Raw genomic sequence first — 14,988 nt, 5'->3', positions numbered from 1 at the left:
ATTCCACTGAAGAGTTGGAATTCCTCATAATCAAAGCCACTTTCCACAAGAAGTTCATCCCAGAATGGCGGAAACACATCACCATCATGATGCATGCTCTATGTGGTGGATAGTTTCCTCTTCCTATTGAAGCAGCAGAAACTTGCATCTTGGTGGCAAACTGTTTGGGAACAAACTGAAGAGTAGAAACAGAGAGAATGCCCATCCATGGAAGATTTGGCATTCATTGAGAAGTTTCCAGACATCATCAAGTGGGAGATTGTGAAGAAGCTTCAGGAGTCTTGGGCTGTAGAGATTCACAGAGACAAGAAGGAAAAGAGTTGGATTTGTTCGTGGATGCTCAATAGCAAGATACATGGGATGCTTGGTGCACTGATAATCTTTTGTTTGTTCAATTAGCAACCCACTGGAAGTTGGTAGACATAGTGTTTTTCACAACCTACACTGTTGAAACCATCAGAATCTGGCGTTACTATGATGATGGCACCACCACAATGCTCAAACATATGCATTTTGACACCTTTAGAACCGAATACCTTCCTCTATGCAGTGGAATGAAAGCAAAATTCAGGGACGTTGAAAAGAAAGAAGTAGAAGAAATGTTGGCAAGAGAGTCCTCCAGAGACTGAAGCCTTCTGCTAACCCTCTGTGGAGCACTAACAACATAGTGGAGCCAACCCCCTAATGAATGACGTAATAAAGAGGCAAGCGTTAGAACGAGTCCAGAGGTACGTGAGAAGAGAGAAAGCAAAAATCAAAGCCGAGAACGAGCTCGTAGCAGAAGCCGCCTTTAACGCCCTTGCGGAACTATTTACAGAAGTCCCAATGGCACATCAAGCTCTTCCTCCTCCTGCTAGAGGTCCACTTCCAAGCCAGATCCATCCTGGAAATATTGATGACAGGCCAGCGAATGTAGTCCCATTGCCAGTTTTTAAGGGAGAGTACAATGAAGACCCCGACCTTCATGTAGCAGAGTTTATGGTAGCATGTGTGGCTAACAATGCCAGAACCCCTGAGCATTGGTTGGAAATATTCCCTGCCACTTTCAAGGGCGCGGTGTTTCTGTGGTATGAGAGACAAGCAGCAGGAACTTTTGGCACATGGGACGACCTGAAGTTGGCCTTCCTCACTATATTCAGGCATGAAGGTTTTGAAGAGCGGATGAGAGAGGAATTTATGAACCTAAGTCAGTCTTCTGGAGAAAGAGTAGAAGCCTATGTCTCACGAATGGAATCTATCCTGAAGAGATGGACTAACCATAATCTAGATGATGGCATTCAGAAGGGGGTGTTTCTCAGAGGATTACAACTAGAAGTCCGTAAGTTTGTGGAGCTGCAAAGACTAGCCACCCTGCAAGCTGCAACAGAAGGTGCAAGACTGTACGATGAAGTGGAAGCTAGATTGGCGATGAATACAGGAAGAGGAGTCCTACCTCCTCTGATACCAGGAATGATGTATCCACCAAATGCAGTTCTAGGGACTGTTCCCTATTCCTACCAACAGATGCCCTCGGTATCATAGTACAGTGCACCAAATCCACAGTGGCCACCATCCATGCCTCAAATGGTGGTTCAACCTCAACAACAATGGTCCCAACCAATTTCCTCCATGCCAAATCAACAGCAACAGTGGAACCCTACCAACGGGAGCTAACAGCCAACAGTTCAAACAGGAGCTCTGAATGAGAACCAGAACAGAGATCCCTCTGTACTAGCCCAACCCGTTTATACAATGATTACAGAGACTCCTCAAAACTCTCCTGCCAGTGTCTTAGGAGGAGAAAGCTTGAAGGACTACTTATCCAACTCAGTTGCAAACATAAAAAAGGAGTTGATGGATGTGATTACATAACAACTACAAACGTTGAAAGTGAATATCGCTAGCATATCCAATGTTGCAGGAGCAGGAAGAGATGTGATGAGGTCAAACACTTGGTGTGGTAAGTGTCATCAAGCAGGCCATTTAGCCACTGAATGTACACGAAAACCAACTATTCCTAGGGCCTTCTGTTCCTACTGTTTGCGGAAGAACCATATAGAGGACATTTGCTCTCTGAAGGAGATGCATGATAGGAGAAGGAAGGAAGAAGACGCAAGATTTAACTTGCTGGAATCCAAAATGACAACACAGGATATTGGACCCAAGCCTAGAGAGTTTGGTCCTAATTTCAGACCCAGAAGATTTCCTTCCCAAAGTTACAGAGAAAGACAGTCTGGCGGTGGTCAGAGGACAGAAGTGGAGTGTTATAGATGTGGAGAAAAGGGACACATCTCACCAAATTGTCCAAATCCCAGAAGGTCAGTGGATTACAAGCCCTTATGCAGTCGATGCAAAGGAGAAGGCCACACTGCAAAGGACTGTCCAAGCCCAGCCCCAGTGAAAAACAGTGCTACTGATAGTCCGGCCAAGGCCCAAGATCCTACTTCCAATTTAGTGGAATTGGAAGTTGCTGCCATCACTCATGCAAAGCAGAATGAACCACCTATCCAAAAAGAAAATAACCTTCCTGCCAGAACAGTGAAGTTCAATCTTCCACCAGAAGAACAGAACAGAACAGAACAGAGCCTGACAGTGCCATACAGAGCCCTACAGTGCCATAGAGAGTTACAGAGACAGTTACAGAGACAGGACCAGAGGTCCAGGAGATAGAAGAAGAGGAAGTGCCACAAGTGACAGAAGAAGTTCGCATGATGCATCTATTGGAAGAAAGAGGGAAAATGAAAATGGGTGTTGCCCCATTCCCTAACCGATTAGAGAAACCAGTGGATCCTATTAAGGAATATGATCTGGTCAGAGATCTAGATACCTTTAAACCAAATCTCACATTCCGACAATTATTGATGTTGTCTCCCAGTTGCCGAAAAAGGTTCAAAAGTATACTGACAAGACGACGTGGTTTAAGGATTGCTCCCTCAACAGTGACAAAGTCCAACAAGGCTCCAGAGCCTGTCAAAGAAGTGGACGTGGCTAACGCCTTCCTAGATCCGGGTACTCCAGAGACTGGCGTGTGGATAGAAGGCTGTTTTATTGCAAATGCACTGATTGATGGAGGTTCATCAGTGAACATTATGACGGATGTGACAATGAAGGATCTAGACCTACAAGGTGTGCAACCAACCCAATGGCTCATCAGACTGGCGGATCAGAGTAGAATCAAGCCTTTGGGTATTCTCCCATATGTGAAGACTACAGTGGCTGGAAAAGATTATTGGCTAACCTATTTGTGGTGAAGCCAAACTCTTATGGTACATCCTATCCTCTGTTACTGGGCATACCATGGCTTTTTGAAGCCCGAGCATGGACGGATTGGTTCAAATGAACCTTAACCTTGGGTAGAGGACCCAACAAAGTGGTGCTGAAACTGTATGGTTTTCAAAAAGGACATGGATCCACCTCCTTGGAATTATCTTTTGACTCCCCTAATGAGGCTACAGATGGAACATCAGCAGACGAAGATGCTGTCAAACAGATCCTTCCCAAGAAAATAGTGGCACGTTCCTTAACAGTGGATACTGTAAGCCAACTTCCAAAAGATGCAAAGCCATTATCAATGGGTGAATACTTCCTGCATGAACCAGGAATGACTTCTGAAATCACTTCTGACAGTGAGATAGAAGCATGGATGTACTGCTCTCCCTGTTACATGGCCATAGCAGAGACAGAGACAGAGGCAGGAGAGGAAACAGAGAATCTGTTCTTCTGTTACAGAGAGCCTACAGAGACAGAAGCAGAAGCAGAAGCAGAAGCAGAGACAAAGACAGAGACAGAAGAGGATGGATATGATATGGACAAAGAAGGTTATGGAAGTGAGCTAGAAGAGTCTATCCCACCTGCAGAGGATATAGCTCAACAAAATGGGCCAAGTTTTTCTAACCCTACACCTTCTGTTTCCCCATGACATTCATGTTTTAAGTGTGGGGACGTTAGTGGATGGTCTGTGGCATGGTCCTAGGTCCCTGTTGCTCGGTTAACCCTATCCATTGAGGTCTTAAGTGTGGAGACGCGTCCCTGCGCGTCTACATTGTATATCCTCTGCATATGCCTTAACCTGCTCATGCATGTATGCCATGACTTGCTTTTACCCTAATGGGATCCCTTCCCCCCCACCTGGTTATGTTCCACCCACCCTTGGGGCTGTTCCCTTGTAGTTTTCCTTCATTCCCTGATTTTGAGGTCCTGTCCTGTGAATGCACCCTACGTTTGCCGAAGTCCCAATCCAACCTTATAGCCCTATTCCTCCCTCTGAACTGACCATTTTTCCTTTTTATCTACCCCTGTTCCGGTACATGTTTTTTGAGTTATTAATTTTTGAAGCATTTTGCGCAAATTAGCCGGTTTTCCATGTGAACGCGCTTTGCTTGCTTCGGAACCGTGATTTGACATCATAGCCCTGCCAATCACTTTTCCCCTGACATTTTTTCTTTTTACGCCGTGTCATTTTGATGCATGGTTTGTCCAATATTAATTTTCCGGTTTTTTTAAGACCTTTTCGTGCATCTTTTTGACCTTTTTCCATGTGAACCTGCCCTATTTGCATTGGAATTCCAATTTGATGTGCCATCCGTGTCCCTTGTGTCTTCCCCCACCTTTTTCCTTTTTTCTCCTCCCTCTTTTGACTTCCGGATTTTTACTTATTACTTTTTCAGTGAGTTTTTGGGTGTATTTTTGGAGTTTTTTGCATGTGAACCCCTCCTACTTCCACCGGAACTGCAGTTTAACGTGACCATCCTGTGCCATCCCTTCCTGCGGACATTTTTCCTTCTTCCTGCATGTCATTCCAGTGAACGGTTCGTCCGATATGAATTTCCAATCCCATTTTCAGATTTGTTTTTTGGGTTTTTCCCACGTGAATGCGTCTTATCTCAGTCGGAATTGTGTTTTGATGTGATAGGATTGTCGGGCCCGTCTTTCTGCACAGTTTTCCTTTTTTCTGCACCTCATTCCGATGCCCGAATTTTCCGATATTAATTTTTAATTACGTTTTTGGTTTATTTTTTGTGTTTTTTGCACGTGACCGCCCTTCCCCCCCCGGAACCTCCGTCATATATTTTCCTTGTTTTCCCCCTGTCATCCTGCCCACTTTTTGTTTTTACGCTATTTCGTTTTGACGTCCGGATTGGGAGATATTAATTTTTCTTTACTTTTACGTGTTTTCGTGCGACTCGTCCCGCGCGTGAACACGTCTGTTTTCAATTTTACGCGTCTTCACGCGCCCCGGTCACATCCTGTGCCTCATCCCCGCATCCGGGCGCCTTTCAATCCCATCACGGCAAATTTTTTTACCCCCGCCCCGCGCACACGCGCGGGACGGGGGGTACGCCTCTTTTTTGGGCCCTACCCCTACTCCACCCCTTGGGCACCCCCCTTATTCCCTACCCTACCCCCAACCCCTACCCCTACTCCACCCCTTGGGCACCCCCCCTATGCCCTACCCTACCCCCAACCCCTACCCCTACTCCACCCCTTGGGCACCTCCCCTATGCCCTACCCTACCCCCACCTCCTACCCCTCACCCTTTCCCCTAGCCCGTCCCTCCCCACCATAACCGTCTCCCACCTACCCTCCACCTCCTCCTCTGCGTCCTCCTCTCCCACCTACCCTCCACCTCCTCCTCTGTGTCCTCTCCTCTTCCCCTCCTTCCCCTCCACCTTCTCCCTCCCTCTCTCTTGCCCGCCCCTCTGCAGCGCCCTTGCAGTCGCCTCCAGGCCGTTCAACACCCGCTTGCGCCGCCCTCTGAGCGCCCTTGACGCCTCTTCCACGCCGTTGGGTCGCCTGCCCCGCCACGACACCTCGTCTCCAGGCCGCCACGTCGACTACGCTGGCCCCCGTGCCCTGCGCCTCTGTCCTCTCCGACCGCCCTGACGCCTCCACCGCCCCCTCGCCGCCCTACGCCCCGTCAGCAGCGCCGCCCTAACAAGCCCCTCGCCGCCCTATGCCCCGTCAGCCGCCCGCCCCGCTCGTGCCGCCTCCTGCCCTGGACGCCAGCACACGTCCCCTCTACCTCGCCGCCAGCCCGAGACACCGCCGCATCCGCCGAAGTCGCCGTCGGCCACCCCTCGTCCACCGCCGTTGACGCCGGAACCCGACGCCGTCCTCCTCCTCTTCTACCTCCTCCTCCTCCCTAACTAACCTAAGGTTCGTTTAACTAACCTAACATTAGTTTAACTAACTTAACCTAACCCCACCTAATTAACCCTAGTTAGGTTAACTAACTTAACCTAACCCCCCTAATTAACCCTAGTTAGGTTAGTCCCCATTAACCCTAGTTAGTTTAACTAACTTAACCTAACTCCACCTAATTAACCCTAGTTAGTTTAACTAACTTAACCTAACCCCCCCTAATTCACCCTAGTTAGGTGCCTAACCCTACCCTAACCCTAACCCAACCCTAACCCTACTTAGGTTAACTAACCCCCCTTAGGTTAGTCTCCACTAACTTGCCTTAACTGACTTCTCTCACTTCACCTAGACTAACCTAGTTCCATATGACTAACCTGACTAGACCAGATTTGCCTTCCCTGACTTATCTAGCCTACCTTGACTTAGCTGACTTAATTTGACCCTACTTACCAAACTAACCTGATTTTCTTGATTTAATTGACTTCATTACTTTCTAAATTAATTTCCACTTAGAAAAATTTCCAAAAAAAATTCTAAAAATTCCTCCATATTTTTGTCAATTTTTGGAAATTTGTGAGATGGAAATTTCCACCCCCACAGTTACAAAAAATAAAAATAAAAAAAAATGGCCATTTATTCAAAAATCCCTTGAAAAATGCATAAAATTCATTTAAAATTAATAAAAATACAAAAAAAATCCACAGAATTCTCCAAAATTCCACCCACCCCTGAAATTTTTCCATTAATTTCTCACTTTAAAATATTGTCATACACATGCCAAATATTCTTTTTTTAAAAAATAAAAATAATAAAAAATAACACCCTCATTTTATTAACCTAAATTGTGGATATTTCCTCCATGGCTGCATTTTTATTTTTTCCCTTCATCACATCTTCATGTGCTATATATCTTGATTTCATTATTATTATTATTATTATTATTTATTTTTAAAAAAACCAACAAACAACAAACCAAACAAACAAAAAACAACAAAACACATCCACAAAACATAACAACCTCACAAACCAAAACCACCCATAAATAATCACAAATTACAAAAATTACAAAACCAACAAAAACAAAATCAACACATCCGCTAAGGTGTCTTTGTTGTTTCGTCACTGGTCTTTACTTTTCCTTTACTGGATTCACTTCTTTTGGGGGACTCTTCCATGCGCATTTCTGCATTACATACACACCCCTTCCAGGTATTTATTTTATCTGCTTTATTTATTTTTATTTCCCCCTTAATCACAAATTAATTGTTAAAATGAACTCTTTATTCACTCACAGTTTCCACGTGCATTTGCGCTAAACACACACATACTTTTTAATTAAAATAAATCCGCCATTCACTTAGCACGCGCTACGTGCACTACAGGGACACTTTAATTTTTAATTCAAATGAACCAGCCGTCACAAGAGCATGCGCTGGCAAAAAAGCGCTCCACATCACCTTAATTTGTAATCAATGAACTTGCATTTAGAGACCCAATCTGGGTATCGAAGTCCGGGATTTGAATTAAAGCACCGTTTTAACCTAATAATTGGTAATTAAATTTATAATAAGGAACCGCCGTTTTTTTGCTAAAGTTTATCACTTAATAAAACTTCACTCATTCCTAATCATTTCTTAAAATAAACCCTTCATTAAATTAATTCCCACTCACTGCATTTAATTCCCCTTTTTAACGAACCGTTTCGTGGGATGGGTATGTGCAGTCCTTAGAGTTATATCAACGATGTAGTCTTGATATGTGTCGGATGTGGTATTGATTTGGTTTACTGTCTTTGATACGATTAAGGGTACGGTGTGTAGTTTTTTTTCTTTTATTGCTTGATACGGGGTTCTGGGTGTTTGTCTGATGCATAGCATGAAGCTTTCGGTCGCATTTGTCCCAAGGTCATGTCGAATTTTTTCTAGGCTGTGGTTTGCTTGGGGTTAGTTGATTGAGTTACGTTTTATTGTTTTGGTTGTTCTCTTATCCTTGGTTTTTTGTATGTTGCTTTGCAGGCATTCTCCTTGATTGTCTGTGTTTGTGGTGTGTGTGTAACCATCTGAATGGCGCCTTCTCACGCTCCTCCCCCTATCCAGTACGTCCCATTAGTTAGTAGGGATTACTCTTCCCTACTTACTTTTGAGCCTCTCACGAAGGCGGGACTTGCTGCTTTTGTGGCTACTTCTTTTCCATTGCTTCCAGAGGATCCATCGTTATGTGATGAGTTTCTGGCCTCTTACAGCAAGAAGACAGGACTAGTCCAGGGCATTTCTATGACTTTGACACCTCGAGGCCTAGGGAAGGCTCTGTCTCTACCCTCCAAAGGTAAACCTTTTGTTACCACTCGCCAGCTTTTCTCTAATGAAGAGATTCTGAAGCTTTTGCAAAAGCAGACAGGGGAAATGTTGGATGTTAAGAAGGTGATCAACTCTTCAGGAGTTTCCTTTTCTATGATCACTGATCCCGTATGGAAGACGATCTGTCAGTTTCTCCAGGACAGGTTTATGCCTGCCAAAAAGCCATCCCAGTATTTGTCCAAAGAGCTTTTTACATCTTCCAAGATGGTGTTGAAAGGAGTTGCTATTGATTGGAGCACTTATCTCCTCACTAAAATGGATCAACATTTCGTTAAAGTCACAAGGGGTAATGTTACCAATGTCACATATGGATCATATTTGTTTGCCTTCTTGACCTATTCAGGTTTACAGAAGACTGTGCCTCCACCTCCTCCATCAGATCCAGTACCTCCTCCTCCACCTTCAGATGAGTCCGAACCCATTGACATAGGATGATGATTCTCCGCCTCCCCTGGTCATACAGCGCAAACGCTTGAAGCGGGTCGCAGATAAAGCTCCTTCAGTACCCATTCATGCTACCTCTGGCAGTGAACTCCCTGGGTATCTCACTTGTAATAACTTGTTCAGAGCACATCGCGAAGGATCCTTGGACATATCAGTTCCCTCCCTGCACAGTCTAGTCTCAGGAGATGCCATTCCTTTTCTCTGTAAAGATATTCAAAGTTCCATTGAGTTGTCCGTGACAGCCTGTGTTCAACAGCTGTACGCGTCCTTTTATGAAGAACTCATGCAGTCTAAGGACCAGTTGCATAAGGCAACATCTGAGTTAGCTTCTGCTAAGGATACCCTCGCAGATTTATTTAAGCAAATGGAACAGCAAACCCAGCTGGTTGCCACCCAAAGCGATGAGATCTCTTCTTTGAAGATCCAGTTACTAGAGGCTCAATCCCAGGTTACTAGCCTTTCAGGGGAGAAGGAGAGGATGTCCAGAGAAGCGCAGGAGTTCCAAGCTATCTTAGATGACAAACTTTCAGCTTTACAGATTGCTAATGACACAGTAGCCTCCCAAATCAAGCAGTTGCAAGATCAACTGTCGAAGTCGCGCTCTGTTCCTCCAAGCCCTAATGTTCCCTTGATTCCTTCTCTTTCACAGCAGGACTTGGTTGCTCTTCAAAGACAGGCTACTTTGTGTCTCTATTCCAAGATAAAGTGGAAAGATTGCAGTCCAGAATGGACTTGTTATGGTCTACATTTGAGTAGTTTCAGGAATATGTTCTACCAGACCATTCTTTCTTTGTCCACTACCACTTACAGAAGTTGGTCTTCTACATGAAGCTTTCCATGATGGATTTACCTCTTCCAGAGGATGGATGGAGTGGGGCTTGGTCTGCTGAGTTGTTGATAGAGGTAGTCCGAATGGTGTTTGAAGATTCTGTCACGCCAGATACCATGTTGATGTCATACATGTATCTACGAGGAGACTTGTTAATTCCAGATGAGGTGGATATGGCATGGTATGTGGGGGATGTAGTCTTACAGGCTGTTTTGTATGTCAACCATTTGGAGTTGCGCATAGCTGACATGTTCCAGAGTTATTCCTCCAAAGTGGCTAATTGTCATGATAATTCGTGGCATCCTATGATTGATTCTGTGGTCCTGAATCAAAGACAAAACACAGCTCCTACCTCTGCCTAGAGTACTAATCAACTGAGGATGGATCTCTTAGCCTATCTTTCAAAACATAATCCGTTTGATGCTACCTTCTTTGATGCCTATCATAGACGATCTCTCTTAGGACCTTCTGTTCCTACCCTCCTCTATTACCAACAAATGGCTCACCGCTATGCTATATATCTTTCCCTTTGTCAATCTAATTCCACAACTATTTTACCCCTTCTTTTCCAACCTTCATCTTTCCCTCAAATTCCCATTTTTACATACTATTCCTTTATTGAGGATCGAGTATTTTCCCCTTCTCCACCCTGTTCTTCTCCATCCATTCATGTACCCTCCACATTTCCTATTTATCAGTTAATACCCTTCCTTAGTGATTCGCTCCAAATTTCTGCCACTCCTTCTTTAACCTTTTCTTCCTTTTATGATTTTTCCTATCCCTCCCTTCATCCACTTTTCCTTATTCCATTACCCTCTCCTAACACTTCTATATCTCAACCACCTCAGTTGGTTAGTGACTGTGACGGGTTTGATAATCAGATTTCCAGAAGAAGGGGATGGAGTTCAGATGATTCCCTTACAGGACCTCAGATTAATTGGCTAGTAATTCCAGGAGAATGGACAGCTTCCAGTCAAGCTTATCAGAACTATGTTCATTTTGCTCAGCAGTATTCACAGTCTGCAGATCCTTCAATGAGATTAACTGCTCACTTTGCTTGGTACTTGGCGTATATGCATAGGCACTCTCATAATGATTCCAAGCCTATTCCAAAGTTGTGCATGAATGTCAATGTGAGCATTGATTCCCAGCAACTGGATATATTGTATTTTCATGCCCTTTGTTTGCCTAGCAGATACTTGGTCCTGTTGGAAAGGATGTGCTGTCTTCAATTTTTTCAAAATCCTCCTAAATCCTTTGTAGATGAATCCTTGTCTATGGATCATTTCCGACAACATCAATCTTTCAAGAGGGATTGTCTTCATTGATACCTTTTCAATGTATGGTGGAAGCTTTTTAATGAAAATCTCTCTTTTTGAAGGAGTCATTCAGATGGTTGTGTTGTGTGTAGTGTTTGTGTTGTGAGTTCATTTATGTAATACGAACGTGGTGGTTTCCTATTGGATTTCGTGTGCGAGCTACATTTTGGCAAATTGTGGTGTTGGGGTCGTGGATGGAGAGTTGAAGCTGATGCTAATGAAGAAGAAGAAAACTATTATATCCTTTATAAATTTGTTGTGATTTTTAGTTTGATCAGAAGTGTTAATGTAAAACGGGTTTTCCTTTCTTTGTATTTTTATATCAGAAACAGGTTATAGGTGGGGGTCGTGGTGGATGGATTCTTTTTGAAAAGATATTGAAGATAACAGTTGCGATTTTAAATGCACTTGTATTCCCTTTTTCCTGGGTCGCGAGGACGCTTCCTTATTAAGTGTGGGGATATGTTGAGTGTTGAAATGACTTGTTTTTTGGCTGATTTTTGTTGTTTTTGAGAGCTGAATGGTTGATTTTATGAGATGATTGATTGGTTTGGAAGTGGTTTGAGAGTGTTTTGGATGATAATGATTGTTTTTTGGAAGTTCATGATGTTTATTAGTGGTTCTGTGATGTTCTGATAGGTTCTGATTGGTTCTGTATACCTTCTGTTTTGCTCTGTTTTGATCTGTTTTGTTTTGATTGTCTTCTATAAGGAGGGATGGAGTATTGATTGATGAAGAATGAGATATTGTGAAATCTTATTGAATGGTTTGTGAGAGTTTGGAATGGTTTGAGAATGAGTAATGTGGTTTTGATGACCTTCTGTAACCTTCTGTAGGTCTTCTGTAGAGCTTCTGTCTCTGTTCTGTTCTGTACTGTAGCTGTTCTGGTACTGTTCTGTGACTGTTCCGTATGCTTCTGTATGTGTTCTGATGGATGAGAGTGTAGCTTGGGAAAGTTTTCTAGCCTTGGAAAGAGGTGAATGTCAAGATTGTGGAAGAGAAGGAAGGAGTCTCACTTGTAGCTTTCTTGCTTGCACAATGGGGGAATACACACAAGGGTGGAGGCTGAAAACAGTTTTCCTCTTCTTAGTTGTGTAAGCCAAAAGAACTCAAGTACAAAGAAATAGAAGAACCCTATATATGGGTCTCAAACCAAACTCAACTAACTAAGGTGGCATACTAACTGAGCCACGAACTAGAGTAGATAAGGATAGCTATCATGTAGCTATTATTCATGGGCGGTGTATCAACCGCGTCTGCAACTGACAAGTCGGTTACATAAATACACAACGGTCACCCTGGCGTATCATGAGTGGAGCTCGATATCTCAACACTCCCCCTCGAGCTCAATCCCAATTCCTGCACACCAAGTAGGTCTCTGAACTTGCGCAGCTTCTCTGTGCCCAATGCCTTCGTGAATATGTCAGCTACCTGATCCTCTGTGCTGACATAAACTAGATCAGTAAGACCTAGTAAAACCCTCTCTCGCACATAGTGATAATGCACCTCAATGTGCTTTGTTCTAGCATGATAGACTGGGTTATTTGCCAAGTGTATACTACTCATGTTGTCACAATAAATGACAACTGGCCCATCTGTAGACTGATGCATATCATAAAGTAGCTTATGCAACCAAGCTACCTCACATGCAGCCATTGCTGCACCCCTGTACTCAGCCTCTGTGCTTGACAAGGCAACTGTAGGCTGTTTCTTGCTGCTCCAAGTGACTGCAGCACTCCCAAAAGAGAACACATATCCCACTGGTAGATCGTCTATCAGAAATACTACCAGCCAAATCAACATCAGTGTATCCATGCAACTGTATCTGAACCCCAGTCTCATAAAATAGTCCATACTGCAATGTGAACTTCACATACCTGAGTATGCGTCTAGCCGCATCCAAATGTGGTTTCCTTGGAGCCTGCATAAACTGACTTACCAATCCAACAACATAGCTCAAATCTGGTCTGGTAATAGTCATATAAATCAAACTTCCTACTATGCATCTGTACATAGTAGGGTCTTCTAGAAGCTCACCTGCATCTGTGCTCAGCTTTACATTCTGCTCCAAAGGAACTGAAATAGGCTTATAGCCTGTCATCCCATATTTGGACAGCATGTCCAATCCATACTGCCTCTGCAAGAGCTGTATCCCACTTGGTGATCTAATCACCTCAATGCCCAAGAAATAACGCACCTCTCCCAAATCCTTCATCTCAAACTTCTGCTTCAATAGCATTTTCACATGAAGGATATCTTCATCACTGTCACTTGTCATAATCAAATCATCAACATAAATGACAAGTAGCATAATACCTTTCTCTGTTTTTCTCACATAAAGTGAGAAATCTGCCTTGGAAATCTGAAAGCCAATAGTGACAAGATACTGTCCTATCTTGTCAGACCATGCTCTAGGTGCTTGCTTCAAGCCATACAAGGCTTTCTTCAACCTGCAAACAAACTTAGGATGAACAGCATGGACATAACCTAATGGCTGCTCCATATAGACCTCTTCTTGCAAATCACCATGTAAGAAGGCATTCTTTACATCCATCTAATGTAAAGACCATCCCTTTGATGCAGCCATAGCAATGACTGCTCTTACGGTTGCCATCCTTGCAACCGGACTGAATGTTTCTTCATAGTCAATGCCATATGTTTGTGCATACCCCTTGACTACTAATCTTGCCTTGTATCTGTTCACAGAACCATCTGCATTGTGCTTCACCTTATAAACCCACTTACAGCCAATTGCATTTTTACCTTTAGGCAAAGGTACCAATTCCCATGTAGCATTTGCTTCCAAGGCATCCATTTCTTCATCCATGGCTTTCTCCCATTTTTCTTTTCCCATGGCCTGCTCAAAAGAAGTGGGTTCTGGCTCCTGTATCACTTTGACCATATATGCATAGTGAATGGCTGTAAATCCATCATATTTCAGCCTATCCACAGGATACCTAGCTCTCGTAGACCTGCGCAAAGTAGGTTCACTCCCAGGTGCTCTCAAAACATCCCTGGTCTTTCTTACTCCAGGTGTAACAATAGAAGGAATACCCAACTCATCATCAATGCTCTGTTCTGAGCCACTGGATTCACCATCCACATAAGAGTGACCTGCATTCACATCAAACATGGGCTGATCAACCTTCTCTTTTCCTTTTCATGATACCTGCATACCACTATCTGCATTACTTTGAGAAGATTCTCCTGATCTCAATCTGCCTGTCCATGGCGAAGAATGTGAACCACTGCTAGAGGACACTCCATGTCCACTAATATTTTGTGACTGTTGCTGTGAATTCTGTGCATCTACATCATCAATCACATTTACTGGTTTATACCAGCTACTCATCTCATCAAAAACAACATCTCTGCTCACTGTAAACTTACGAGTAGAAGGGTTATAGCATCTATACCCTTTTTACTGCAGAGAGTAACCAATAAAGATGCACTTCTCAGCTTTTGGATCCAACTTGGATCTCAACTCATCTTGCACATGTACATAGGCAATGCAACAAAAAATTTTCAAATGAGACATATCTGGTTTCCTACCAGTATACCTCTCCTTTGGAGTCATTCCATGTATTGCTGCAGTGGGAGTCCTGTTCATTATGTAGACTGTTATAGCAACTACTTCAGCCCAATAAAAATCTGGCAAGTCTTTTTCATTGAGCATGGCACGAGATACCTCTCCAATATGCCTGTTTTTCCTTTCTGCAATTCCATTTTGTTGTGGTGTATGACTACATGAATATTGCTGCTTTATGCCATGCTCCTGTAGGAACCTTGCAAACTCATTTGAGAGGTACTCTCCCCCTCCATCTGACCTTAGGCATTTTATTTGCATGCCTGTTTCTTTTTCAACCATCGCTTTAAGAGTTTTGAAATGCCCAAAAACTTCACTTTTCTTTTTCATAAA

This window comes from Lygodium microphyllum, chromosome 27 (genome assembly GCF_053477565.2).
Source record: "Lygodium microphyllum isolate KBCC chromosome 27, Lygodium_microphyllum_v1.1.10, whole genome shotgun sequence".
Lineage (NCBI taxonomy): Eukaryota > Viridiplantae > Streptophyta > Polypodiopsida > Schizaeales > Lygodiaceae > Lygodium > Lygodium microphyllum.
The sequence above is the reverse complement of the archived record's forward strand: the minus strand, read 5'-3'. Positions refer to the sequence as shown.